Genomic DNA, 13,413 nt, shown 5'->3' with positions numbered 1-13,413 from the left:
GAGGCATACTGGGGGCTTAGTGCACCTGCAGGTACCCCAGTTGCCTTGCTCCACTCCCTTCATTTTGCTATACTCTACTGACTTATTACCCTGCCTCCATCAGTTGTGTACACAGCATATACATTACTTATGTATGCTATGCTGATCAAGGGAACATACATATTTATTTAGCTGTTTGTGAATGACTCATATATGCCATTATAAGACATAACATATAAAAGTGATTTTGTATGATACAGAAAGTACCAACTCTTACAGACAAACATTACATATAAATACAGAGCAGGACATGAGACAGACAGGTGCGACACTAGACATCAGCACTGTAATTTAGCTTTCTTGTTGGACAAGGTTCATGGTCAAGGCTACAAACGTCTGATATGGCTGCGAACTGACAGCTGAAATAGACCTGCAAAGAAGGAATTCTTTACCTTATAGAAATACCCATACTTGTACCTAGTTAGAAAACACAAAATAGACAAAAAAGGAAGGCGTATTACATTAAGAGAGCCAAGAAAATAAAACAAAGGAAAATCTATTTACCAGACAAAAACAAACATGGATGTCCTTAGACTGCATGGCATAGTGAGGGTTTATGACCTAACTAAAAGTCAACATCGCCTCAGCAACTTTGGAAGAAAAAATAAACAAATCATATTCAGAAGTCTGTAAAATCAGTGGTTCTTTAGAGGAATATATTAAAGCAAATAACAAAAAAGTGCAAGAAACAGAGAATGCCTTGTCCAGAAATGCTGATGAGATAGCTCTTGACCAGAATTATGAGGTAAAAGGAGAAATTTTAAAAAAAGTTAGTAAAACATGGGCAGACCCAAGTGGAAATTTTAGTGAAATTGGTTGGGATAGAGGATCACTCAGAAACAGGTAATATAAGATCCATGCCTATCTTGAAGAAAGTTGAAAGGAGGGATTGTAAAGCTTTCATGTAAAATTGTATGAGTAACTGGACTGTTACACCAGAGCAAGCCATTATGATTCAAAGGGCACACAAAATTTATGTTCTGAAAGCTCTCCTGAAGAAAATGCCCCAAACCATACTTGTTAAATGTATGTCTTCTCAGGAAAAGGAGCAGATGTTATACTTGTTGTGAGGAAAAAAAGCACAACTTTAAAAATATGGGCTGACAGAATATTCATGGAGAATGATTGCTCAGCCTTAACAAGGCAACAAAGAAACAAATATTTTTCCTGCTATTAAAAATGTAAGTATATGGGCATTCAAGAATAAATCTTGTGCTATCCATCACTGGATGAGTACTTTGCCTTACAAAATTGCACTTTTCAAGTAGTTTATAAGTACTACTGTTATTTCTCTGCATTATCTGCTAAGTTTTTACATTATAAATCATTTTAGAGTTCTGCATTTTTTACCACTGCATTTAAGACTGTATTTTTCTGCACTCCTGTCTTCTCACTGTGACAGCTACTTGGATTACCATTGAATTTGGCCATTTTCTGCACTTTATGTAGCTTCTTTGTTAAAATTGGTTATTTTTTGCACTTCAGATCCAGTTTGTAATCTAAGAGCCTGCAAGGGTTTGTGCTGCTCTCTTGAGGAAGTGAAGAACAGTCTGGAATAAGTATGTGCTGTCATATTCTTCTTATCACTGCAGAATACATGGTTAGTACAAAAACTGGATTTTTGAAGTGACTTCTTTGTATATATTGTATATAGAATGTTATGTTTTGTTGTATGTTGTGTGTGCATCTTATTGTATAATGTCTTATACGTTGTAACCTAAAAAACTGCAATAAAGAAATTTTTAAAAAACAAAAAAGTATGTGCTGTAAATTGCCTTGGACTGTGCTAGTTGTGATTGGCCAGAGGCTATTTTACTCATTTATTTTTTGTTTTAAGCCTCTCAAAAGGCATTGCATTTGAGTGAAGCTTGTCTCCTAACAATAGGTTTTAGCAGTGCCCTGTGCAGACATAAGCACCTATAACTGATATTTTCTCTATAAAACTAACCTTCAGACCTCCCTTTTACTCGATTGCAGAAACAGCAACTAGTTTGCACAGGTACAAGCACTGTCATTTATTGGAAGTGTTTTGGTTTTATTGTGATTGAATTTTAAACCTGACACTTTATCAAATAAATTCCTAGCATTAACTAAGTGTTCCAATGATGCCTCAATATCACCACACGTTATTAATAAATCAGCAGCAAATAAATGAATTTTGGGAGAAAGTTTGTCACTTAAATTATAGGCTTTTATGTTTTTGTTATTTCTTATATAATTAGCAAACGGTTCTATGGATAGAGCAAAAATTAAGGGAGGAAAGGGGTAACCTTGTTTTCTACCTTTTAACACCTTAAATGGACTAGTAATAAAGAGACCAATCTTTACAAAAGAAACAGAATTTTCAAAGAGCTTTTAATACTATGAATTCTGGGGAAAAATTATAACTATGAAGTACTTTGAATAAATAGGACCAATTTATAGAATCAAATGATTTATCCATATCAAGACTTATTAAAGATAATTCATTCTTCTTATTAGCAATTTCTATTACGGAAAAAGCCTTATAATATTATCAGACTTATCTCCCAGTGACTGCCACGTCTTTGGGACAGGCTACTAATTCATGTGATACAGTGCACCTGTATGACCCTGTTGAAGAAGAAGAACCTGGATGAGTGGATGGGGCACCATAAATTCTTACCAAGGATAGCACCCACAACCCTCCTGGACATTGGCAGCCATCACTAAATGCAATCTTGGGTACTGACTAGTACTTCTATGGTATTTCATTGGGTTGAAACAGCTAGGCTTAAAATGATCTCCGGGCTGATAACCTAGTAATCTCCTATGATTTCCTATGATCATGCACTTTCCTATTAATAGTGACTCTTGCTTGATCTTCATGTATTAGCTCAGAGAGTACGGTATTCAGTCTTTTTGCCAGAACAGACATAAATATCTTGTAGTCTATATTCAACAGAGACATTCGTCTATACGAACATAATGTGGAATCTTTGTCAGGTTTTAAGATGGAGAAACTAGGGAATTTTCCATGAAAGTGGTATAGTGGATGTAGTTTTAACTTCATGGAAAGTAGAAAGAAGAATTTTTTGTGTAGTATCAGGAAGAAGTTTATGTAACTCAGAGATTATTCCATTTAGACCTGGCAATTTTTTGGTCTTTAGATTTTTAATTTGGTCTTTTAATTCTTTAAAGGTGAAAGATATGTCTATTTTACTAATTTGTTCTTTTGATAATTTTTTTTGAATGTCTTCTTTTAGGAAGCTCTCAATAATCATGGCGTTGCTTATATTCATCTTAGAAGTACTAATATTATTGGGTGTATATTATAACCACGAAAGCCCATTTAAGCGAATATGTAAACTTCGACACATATTGCGCGAACTGCAAATACACTGAATGCCCTTAACCACGAAATTCAAAATCCCGAACCGGCATAGTTGGCCAACCCCACCGCTCGCTACATACTACTCACCCAAACAAAATAAATAAACCACATACATACACTAACCGAAACCCTACTTCTAACCCTAAAGTAAAGCTTGCATATACTACCATGTATGCACTTACCTTAACCCACACCCTAACCCTAAGGTCCATAACTATCGCACACTTACCTTAATGAGCTATACTCAAACAAAATAAATAATCCACACACATACACTTAACAAAACCCTACTTTTAATCCTACACTAAACCTTACATATATCTATGCACTTACCTTAACTCGCACCCTAACCCTAAGGTCCGTAACTTGTAGCCCAGGCAAGTATGACCCTAGCCCTGAGTAGCATTCTGCCATCACCCAGAATGATACCGCAGTACAAGGACAAAATGATTGACATCAACAATTGGCTAAGCTTCTGGTGTCATTCTAAGGGGATCCAGTATCTGTCTGCTTGGGATGACATGGTCGACAGACCACAATGCTTTGCCCCATATGGCCTGCACCTGTCGCCACTGGGATTCCGGATACTGGCTAAGGCTCTTGCTGCCCCTATAGTGCCTTTTTAAGGCAGGGTTCAAATAACAAATTCACCACCATAACAGGAACAGGCAAACAAAAACTGAGGGTAATGCTACTCAATGCTAGAAGTCTAAATCTCAAAATGCACTCACTCGAGGCACTCCTTAAAATGGAGAACATCGATATCTGTGCAGTGACTGAAACCTGGTTCAAGGCTCCAGAGAGAACCCCTGCACTACCAGGCTATAATCATACCAATCTTTTCGGCCATGTAACCTGGACCGAAACACCAAAGGTGGAGGTGTGTCCATATTCATTAAGGATATCCACACCTCCAGGCTAGTTGCTCAGCATAATGCATCCGAGGTTATCAAAGTGCAACTAACTCTGGGCAAAACTGCAATCCAAACTGTAGCTTGCTACAGATCCCCCACCATGCCCCCGATTTCCCACTCCTCTTTTCTTGATGTACTGGAAAATATTAGGGTTCAACCAAACACCCTAATAATGGGCGACTTCAACTACCTCACCATTAACTGGGAAAACTACTCGTGTACCAACTCCTTAGCTCAACGCTTTCTGGAATTCATAAACTCCAATGCTCTAGATCAAGTTATCCACACCCCCACCAGGGGCAACAATATCCTAGACCTAGTCATTACCAACATGAGTGACCTGTGTTCCACACCTGAAGTCAACTCCTCGTTGGTCCGCTCCGACCATAAGCTTATCACCCTTGATATCCACATCCCGCCCCTACCCCCCATTATGGAAACCACAATAAAAAATTTCTCCAAAGCCAACTTCATGCTTTTTTAAGACAGAAGTGGTGAACTTCATGACACCCATGCAGATGGACAATACAGTTACAACTGCTGAATCCTACACAAATGCACTCTATAAGGACTTACACGAGTGCATGGATCGTGCTACCCCAAACAGAACCAAGACGTTATCTTCCATAAAAAGGGAGCCAATCTGGTGGTCCCCTGCCATAAACAAACTGTACAACAAAAGGAAGAAACTGTTGCAAAAGAGAGTAAAATCCCATGAGTGGAGGAACTCCCTGGTCAGCCACAGTAAGAAGCTGAGATCCCTTATAAGATCCTCCAAAGCTAGCTATGAAAACAAAATCACCACTAAATCCAAGGACAACCACAAAGCATTCTATAGCTATATCAAGAATCTAGATGTCAACACCCAGATCTGCTCTGAGTTACAGCAGAAAGGCACGAAAATTACAGAACCAACTGATATTGTCAACATCTTGGCAGATTGGTTCTCACCCCCTAAAGGGCCCATATCTATACAGGAAGAATGCAGAATCTCTGTAATCACAACTACGCAGGTAAAAGCTGCACTCTCTAAAGCCAAAAACACAGCATCCATGGGACCAGACAACATCCCAGGCTGCGTTTTACACAAACTTCAGAATGAACTGGCTCCCCACTTAAGCACCATGTTCAATAATAGCCTCGCATCAGGCTTTGTGCCCACTGAATGGTGCACAGCAGCAGTTATCCCACTCCACAAAGGGGGAGCCACCACTGATCCCGGGAACTATCGACCTATTGAGCCTGGTCTGCAAGGCCATGGAACATATCATCATGGAACTCATAAACAAAGACATTGATAACCTCCAAACTCTGGATCCCACCCAGTTCAGGTTTGTGAAAGGCAGATCATGCCTCCTGAACCTGATCGACTACTTTGAGGCAGTCACCAAAGCCGTGGATGAGGGTAAGGTGGTTCACACAGCCTATCTTGACCTCACCAAGGCTTTTGACACCATCACCCATTCTGGAATTATAGCTAAACTCACTAAGCTAGGTATAAATCCCTACGTCCCAAGATGGGTTGCCAACTGGCTCACTGACAGAACCCACACTGTAAAAGTTGCAGACTCCAAATCTAACCTCAAAGCAGTGACAAGTGGAGTACCACAGGATTCCGTCCTGGGACCTCTCCTGTTTGGTATCTACTTCTCCGAAGTACAGGCTAACACAGAAGGCCTCTGGCTAATGAAGTTCGCAGATGACTGCAAACGAGGAGCCATAGTCAAATCCCCAAATGATGTGGACATCCTACAGAAGGGCCTCACTGAGACAGATGCCTAGTGTAAGAGCCATGACCTCAAGCTCAATGCCAAAAAGTGCAGTGTCATCCCCTTTGGTAAAAACTCTGTACCCATGAACTACTACATAGGCAGCAATCTACTTAACACCGAATGTGTGATAAGAGACCTTGGGACAGTAGTCTCTCCTTTGATAGTCACATCTCCACAGTAGTCAGGAAGTCCTTCTACTTGGCACACCTCATCATAAAAGGGTTCTCATCCAGGAAAAAAGAGGTCATTGTTCCCCTCTACTCATCACTCATTAGACCCATTATAGAGTACAATGCCCATTTTGGAATGTACCTTACAAGACATCTGCAGCAGCTGGAAAGGCCACAGAAGTACCTCACAAAGAGGATTACTGGTCTCAAACAAATGCCCTACACTGACCGCCTCAAAAAACTCCAGCTTTACTCCATAGCATATCGCCTACTCCGAGGTGATCTCTACCTAACATATAAAACTATGTCAAACTCAGAGCTGTTGGACATGCTACACCTAAAGAAATCCCAATCCCTCCAAGCTACACACTCTAGGGACCTAATCTTTGTCACCACAATAAACAAGACACGCTGGAGGGATAGATTCCTGTCCCAGAGATTTCCTATACTCTGGAACAAGCTACCCATCTATGTCAAGCAAAGTACTTCATTAGCACTCTTCAAGAAAAATCTTGATGAGTGGATGGGAAATAGGAAATACACCCCGGGGATCTTTTCTGTGTCTCTGCTGGACAGTGGCACAGGAAAATAACTTTCTTGGGTGGCGTAAGCTATGGAACCTTGCTGGCTATGCTTACGTAGGCCCTTGGACCGATAGCCTAGTACCTACCTATGAACCTATGAACCTATCGCACACTTACCTTACGGAGCTATACCGCAGAACGGCCAACTATGCCAATTTGAGATTTTGAATTTTGTGGTTTAGGGTGTTCGGTGTAGTTTTGGTTCACTCAATGTGTCAACGTTTATGTATTCGCTGAAACAGGCTTTCGCGGTTACGATATATACCTAATACTATCATAGTGCTTTTTGAAACAATTTAGTTGTTGTGTCTTTTGGCTTTTCCGGTTAGGGGTCGCCACAGCGGAACTCCGGTCTGCTAATGATTGGCAGTAGATTTTTACGTGCCAAGTTGCCAGCCCTGACGCACAACCTTGAACGAAGGTACACCCATTCACGCATGTCTCCACACAGAAGACGCTCTAGCCGAGAATCGAACTGGACAGCGTCTTACTGTGAGGCGACAACGCTACTGCAGCACCACCACCGCAGTGTCTTTGAAACAATTTAGTATACTATTTAAATCTGAGGCTTTGATTATTTTATTATTATCTCTATATATAATTTCTTTGATGTGATTTTTTTTCATTTAAATACTTTGATCTGATTGTTATTTTGTGTAAACTTTTATGGTTTAATGAGTGTGAAAGTAGTCTGATTGAGGCTTGCAGTTTTCAGATGATGTTTTGCTCAACATATATGTGTTTTCATTTTCACTCATAAATATCGATGACACAATGCATCATTCCTCCCTCAACGGTCGGCATTTCTATCAAAGTGTCAGCCCCGCACTTACAGCTTATGAGCTTATCTTTGTTTCTCTTAAAATCCAAGTGCCATTTTTCATATCATAGGATAATGGCACTTAATAAAGCCAGCTGAATTTATGGAGATAATTGACATGGATGTTAATGCTCCAATTATTTAAAAAATTGATGTTGATGTTCCAATTATTCAAAACAAATTGACATGGTGATCCTAAAAGAAAATTGGAAACCAGAAACATTTCAAAGATAAGCATGTCTGCTGTTTATTGAGATTTTTTTTATCTGAAGAGGCCCCACTGCCAGTTCCACTTTTCGTAATCTGGCGCCTCCCCAGTCCTAAGTAACTGAACAAGCCTGTAGACAGCCACAATGACATCATTAGGCTGCAGTGTCATTGCTCTTGGGGGGATGCTGTTACTGAAACTTTGTCCCTTCAGAGACAGAATAAAGTATGGACAGTTATAGGATCCCTCTTGAACTCAAGGTACATAAGGCAGGGAAAATATTTGACAAGGACAGAGTTTTTGAAAGATTGAACTGAATAAAAAAATAACCTGCTGGTTATGGGAAATGTGCATAACAGGTATGGCCATTTCAAATTTGTGTTTCTTTGTTGTAGAGCACAGTGAGCGTGTAAATGGCAGTCAGAGGGAAAAGCATAGGTTGGATGAGAAAACAAAACAAAAAAACAATAACTGAGGAAGATTTCTACGTATATAAAGATGCTAGTAAGACAGTACAAGCATGTATGACCATGTGTGTGCATATGTATGTATATGTGTGTCTATACTTGTGTGGCATGTGTAGTAGCATGTGTGCATGCATGCATGGTATATGTGCATGCTTGACGCTGAACAAACAATATTATCTGTACCAAACTGCAGAAACTAAACCTGTGTGTGAAGCCCAGAAAGATCTTGCAAAGACAGAAAGGAGGACAACACTGAACCTGCAGCCACATTTTTTTTTCTGTAGTTGCTCAAATATTAAAAAAAATTACAAAATTGCAACAAATATGAGAATACATTTGGCTTATACCAAATGTATTGTTTTGCAGAATATATATCTATATATATATATATATATATATTTATATATTGCAGGGTTTGAGAATGCAAAAATAAAAATATAAAACAAGGCTCAATAAGTTGTCCTCTATTCATGACAAGCTCTGAAAAAGAGGAAATCCAAAGTGGAGACATTAAAATCTGCCAATGTATGGCACTTTTTCACCAAATAGATATATTTTTTTCATTCTTTGTTATGACATTTCCACAAAGGTAAACATCAAGGGGAACACAGAAGAACTGAGGTCTTGTGCTTCTCTTTACTGGCATTTAAAAGCATCGATATTATATGCTTGAAGAGACTTTTCTTCGAACATATAATCATCGACATGTAAAGAGCGAATGCTCTAAAGCGTGAATGGCTACGTCTGCAAATTTTTCCTTGGGAAAAAATTCAGTTGGCTGTTATCGGGAATTACTCTTTTCCCCAAAGTAGAGCAATCTCGGAGCAAGAATATTTAGTTGGAGGGGTGTGGGCCCCCCACGTCGGGGGGTATGTGGGGCAAAACCCCCCACTTGATTAGGGGTTTTGAAGTTTGTGTTTTTTGTCTACAGCCAAGTGAATTTTTTACCCAAGGAAAAAATTCATGGACGTGGCCATTCGCGCTTTAGAGCGTTCGCTCTTTAGGTGTTGATGATTATATCTTCGAAGAAAAGTCTCTTCAAGCATATAATATAGACCCCATTTAAAAGTAATTCCTTAGAATCAGAAAATTAGTAACACTTTCCAAAACTACAGCCTCAGATCAGATATTTCTTTAAAAAAAATGTCTTGTTTCTATGCCTTCTTACTAAAATGTTTTCATTTCTTTCAGAAACAGAAGTAACTTCATTCAGTTTTTTTTTTCCTTTGGAACAAGGCTTCCATTAGACTTGTTTCATATGTGCTTATAACAGAGGTTATATCCTTCTGCACTGTCACATGAAGACTGTGTTGGATATATGTTGTGATAGAAGGATCTGAGCCCACAACTCTCTAGGCACATACTGTACATGTCCCCAGCATTTTTTACAGTGCATGGCCGGTATACCTCATGCAGGACAAATATCATTAGTGCAAATAACCACATGACTATATGACAGTACCTAAAATTACACCTGTCTTGCACACAGGGTCATGAATCTGTTACCAATAATCAAACTGTCTTTATACTGTACTCCTGTGATGCAAGCACCTATACCCACCCCAACTCAACCTCAGACACGTATCCACACGTACCCAAGCACTCGTATGTGGACGTGCACACACACACACACACACACACACACACACACACACACACACACACACACACACACACACACACACACACACGCTTTGCCACTGTCACAAATGCCATGCTATCATATTTCCTGAACACCTGAATTTAACTGCTTAAACTTACTGTCTCTTCAGCAGTGAATAAAACAAAAAAAAAGATATCAAGTTAAATATTTGACATGCAAAATTTTCTTGCTATTTCTCAATGCTTCTGTCATCAACAGACGGAAGATCTGTCACAATAAACGATGTCAGCAGCCTGAGAATGTCAAAGCAGAGATGGAAGTCCTGGTAATGATGCTTGGGTATGTATCCCATCTTACAAAGTACTAAAGGCATGAAATTCTCAGACATAACAACCTTACATCATTACACATTATATTGGGGTGGGGAAGATAGTTGGGCATATAACTAAAAAAAAATCATATGGCCATGAACATGGCATTAGATTAGGATGCCTCAATCATCTCTCCTGCAACAGTAGGTCTTCGGATTAAGTGGGGGGGGGGGATCAAGAGTGATTCCCAGTATCCAAGCTCAAGGAGACAGTGACAGCTGATGCTCTGCTTCACAGGGGCCAAAAAAGCTATGCATTATTAACTCCTGCATTTGACTTAAAAATGTAGATTCCACTCAGTAGACACTATCACTCATATAGGGATTGATTACCTAAAATGTATCTCCTTTCACAACTCACAATTATTTGCATTTCAGAATCACTGTAGTGCCAAAATAACCCTAAGTGACCATATTAGAGGACTGTAGAACCAATAGTAGGGCAAAACTGCCGTATTTTGCTCACAATCACTGTAACTCTGTTAGAAGATTAGGACCTGAAAACATTTACCTGCAGTGTCTTTTTTTAATTCAATATATTACTTTTTTTTCCTTAAAATGTCAGAAGCAAGTACAACATAGAGACCAAGACAAAGGATAAGGTAAAGGTAAGATAATCGCAGCATTTACATCCTCCAGTTGCTTTACATCAGCTCTGAGAGGTTACAGTAAACCGTAGGATTAACTAAAATACCATGTAGACTGTGTACTTGAGTAAAGGGCTTAGATGGAAGGCCTGTAAATGCTTAGTACCCAGAAACTAGCACATACAGCTTAACCTACTGGCTTGAAGGCTTCTCCACTGATTCATAAATAACATAATGCCCAGCAAACATGACCGAAACCCTTTTCTGCAGTTACATGTACAAATCCTTTCCTATCTCCTAGTATGATATAAAGCACTCTAAAATGTGATTTACTACAGCTGAAAATGAGGTCAGATAGAATTCCTTTTCTCTAAAACAGATCCTGTCTTAAGAATAAAACAACTACAGTACTGGAGAAACTGAAACCAAAAAAGGACGGGTGGGGGGGGGTCTCAGTTCACATGATTGACTTACTGCTCCACCAATGACTGAATACGGACACTAGACCATACAGCAGCACTGTGACCCAATAATATGAAACTGCAAAAGATTAAATGTTATTTTTATACTGAGATGATGATGACAAAGTGATAGAAATATCAGCAGGACATGGTCCAGTAAAATTACAATTAACTGTTGATGCTGTACACTTAATCACATGCAGCGACACAAAATATGTACGAATCCAAGCAAACTATTATAAATGATGAGCTACAGGAAAAGTGTATTGTGGGAGAAAAATGTGAAATGTGATACATTTTAAATCGGAAAGTTAGTATTATCAAATTACTTCTGCATAAGCATGGCTCTAAACAGCAGTTAATAAAATATAATTTTTTTTTGCATTTTCTGGCAATAGCCAATTCATAAAACTTCCTCTTTACATACAGCAAAAATATGTCCCAGCTTTGGAGATCTTATGACTTGTTTGCATCAAACAATAAGTCTTAAAATAGTCTTAATTAGAAATGTCAGTAGTTTCAACATCAGTATGACTGCATACCAAAATAATCAGACTTTTAAAGGGACATTACAAGCTCAGTAGTTGCATGTGACACACATTATATTTATTCCTCTATGACAGTATGATTTCTTACTAATGTATAACTCCAACTTCTAACACACTATTTCCTTGCTGTTTTATACAGTAGGGAATTAATGCAGCAAAAGCCAAGGATAACATGCATACAGCAGACACATTAAGCATACCATATACCTTGGCCTGACCGACCAAAGAAAATTAAGATCATGATAAAAACAAACAAGCAAAAATGTATTTTTGCAATTGAAGAAAATACAGAAAAGACTAAGGAAATGAATCCTAAAAATAAATTAAAGATAAGAGTGCAGCCATCCGAACCATATCAAAAATAAACAGAGGAAGAAGTGGATGCTACCTCTAGTAGGTGACGGCTTACTAAAATAATACTAAAGCTATTCAGTAATTAGTGAGCAAACAGTTTGAAAGTATAAAAATGCCTTATTTAGAAGGGTATAAAGTTCCTATTATTGAAACAAATTAATTTAGGTTTATTGCCTCAGCCAAGGGGAGAAAAAAATTGCAAGACCAAAGTTAGACATTAAATAATTTATAAAATATTTTTAACTATGAAGAGAAAAAATGATACTGCACAGAGCTAGTAAAAAGGAGATTGTAAAATATTGGGGTGTTTCTTGCTTAAGATTAACTGCCAATTAAAAAAAGAATGAAGATGTCAGATTAGTTGCATAACTAAAAGAAAAGTAGTGCAGAGTCCAAACCCAGAAAACCGAATGATTTTGAGACAAAACATCTCTCAAAGGACTTAAGAAATATTCAGAAGTGAATTGTTAATTCCGTATAAGCCAAAAAAAGTAACCTGACGCCAACATGAAAACTGCAAAAATGGAGTGGCAATCAATTAAAGAATTACAGAAGATGGAAGTGCTATCCTGTGGTTTCCTGTAAAATTACATCAGTAATACAGACAAGTTAACATTTTTACAAAGGGATGAAGAAAGGGAAAGGACAACTTTAAATAAGACTCAATAGGAAATAAGAAACAGGAACACTACTAAAGCATTAATGAGCTCATAAAAGAGTTTTTGTTTCTAGATAGTGGCCATTTTGTGCATAAATGAAGAACAATGCCATGTAGTAAGATTTATACCCTGGTCAACAAATTCAAATAAATAAATACACAAGTAGGATGATTTATGCATTATCTCCCCCTCCAATACCACCCCCTCCTCGGTTCTACATGAGTTGTGGGGTGTGTCAAGGTGACTCACCGTACTGTGAATAAGGCAGACAATATATATAATAAGGAGATATGACAGAAGCAGTGTGCTGCTTACAAGAATAGTGGAAAGATATTCCAATATTACCATTTTGTTGGCAGAACGCTAGAGGTACTGGGGAGAGATGTGAGATATTTTAACATATTTTAGCTTAATTACCTCATTTTCTTCTCTTAGGTGAAATTGATTTAGATGGAAAGTATTGGACCTGAAAAACTATTAAGAAGATGTGGAACTGTGAAGTCTT

Source organism: Protopterus annectens, chromosome 4.part1 (genome assembly GCF_019279795.1).
Source record: "Protopterus annectens isolate FY-2018-M chromosome 4.part1, PAN1.0, whole genome shotgun sequence".
In the NCBI taxonomy this organism is placed as follows: domain Eukaryota; kingdom Metazoa; phylum Chordata; order Ceratodontiformes; family Protopteridae; genus Protopterus; species Protopterus annectens.
Note: the sequence above shows the minus strand (reverse complement) of the source record.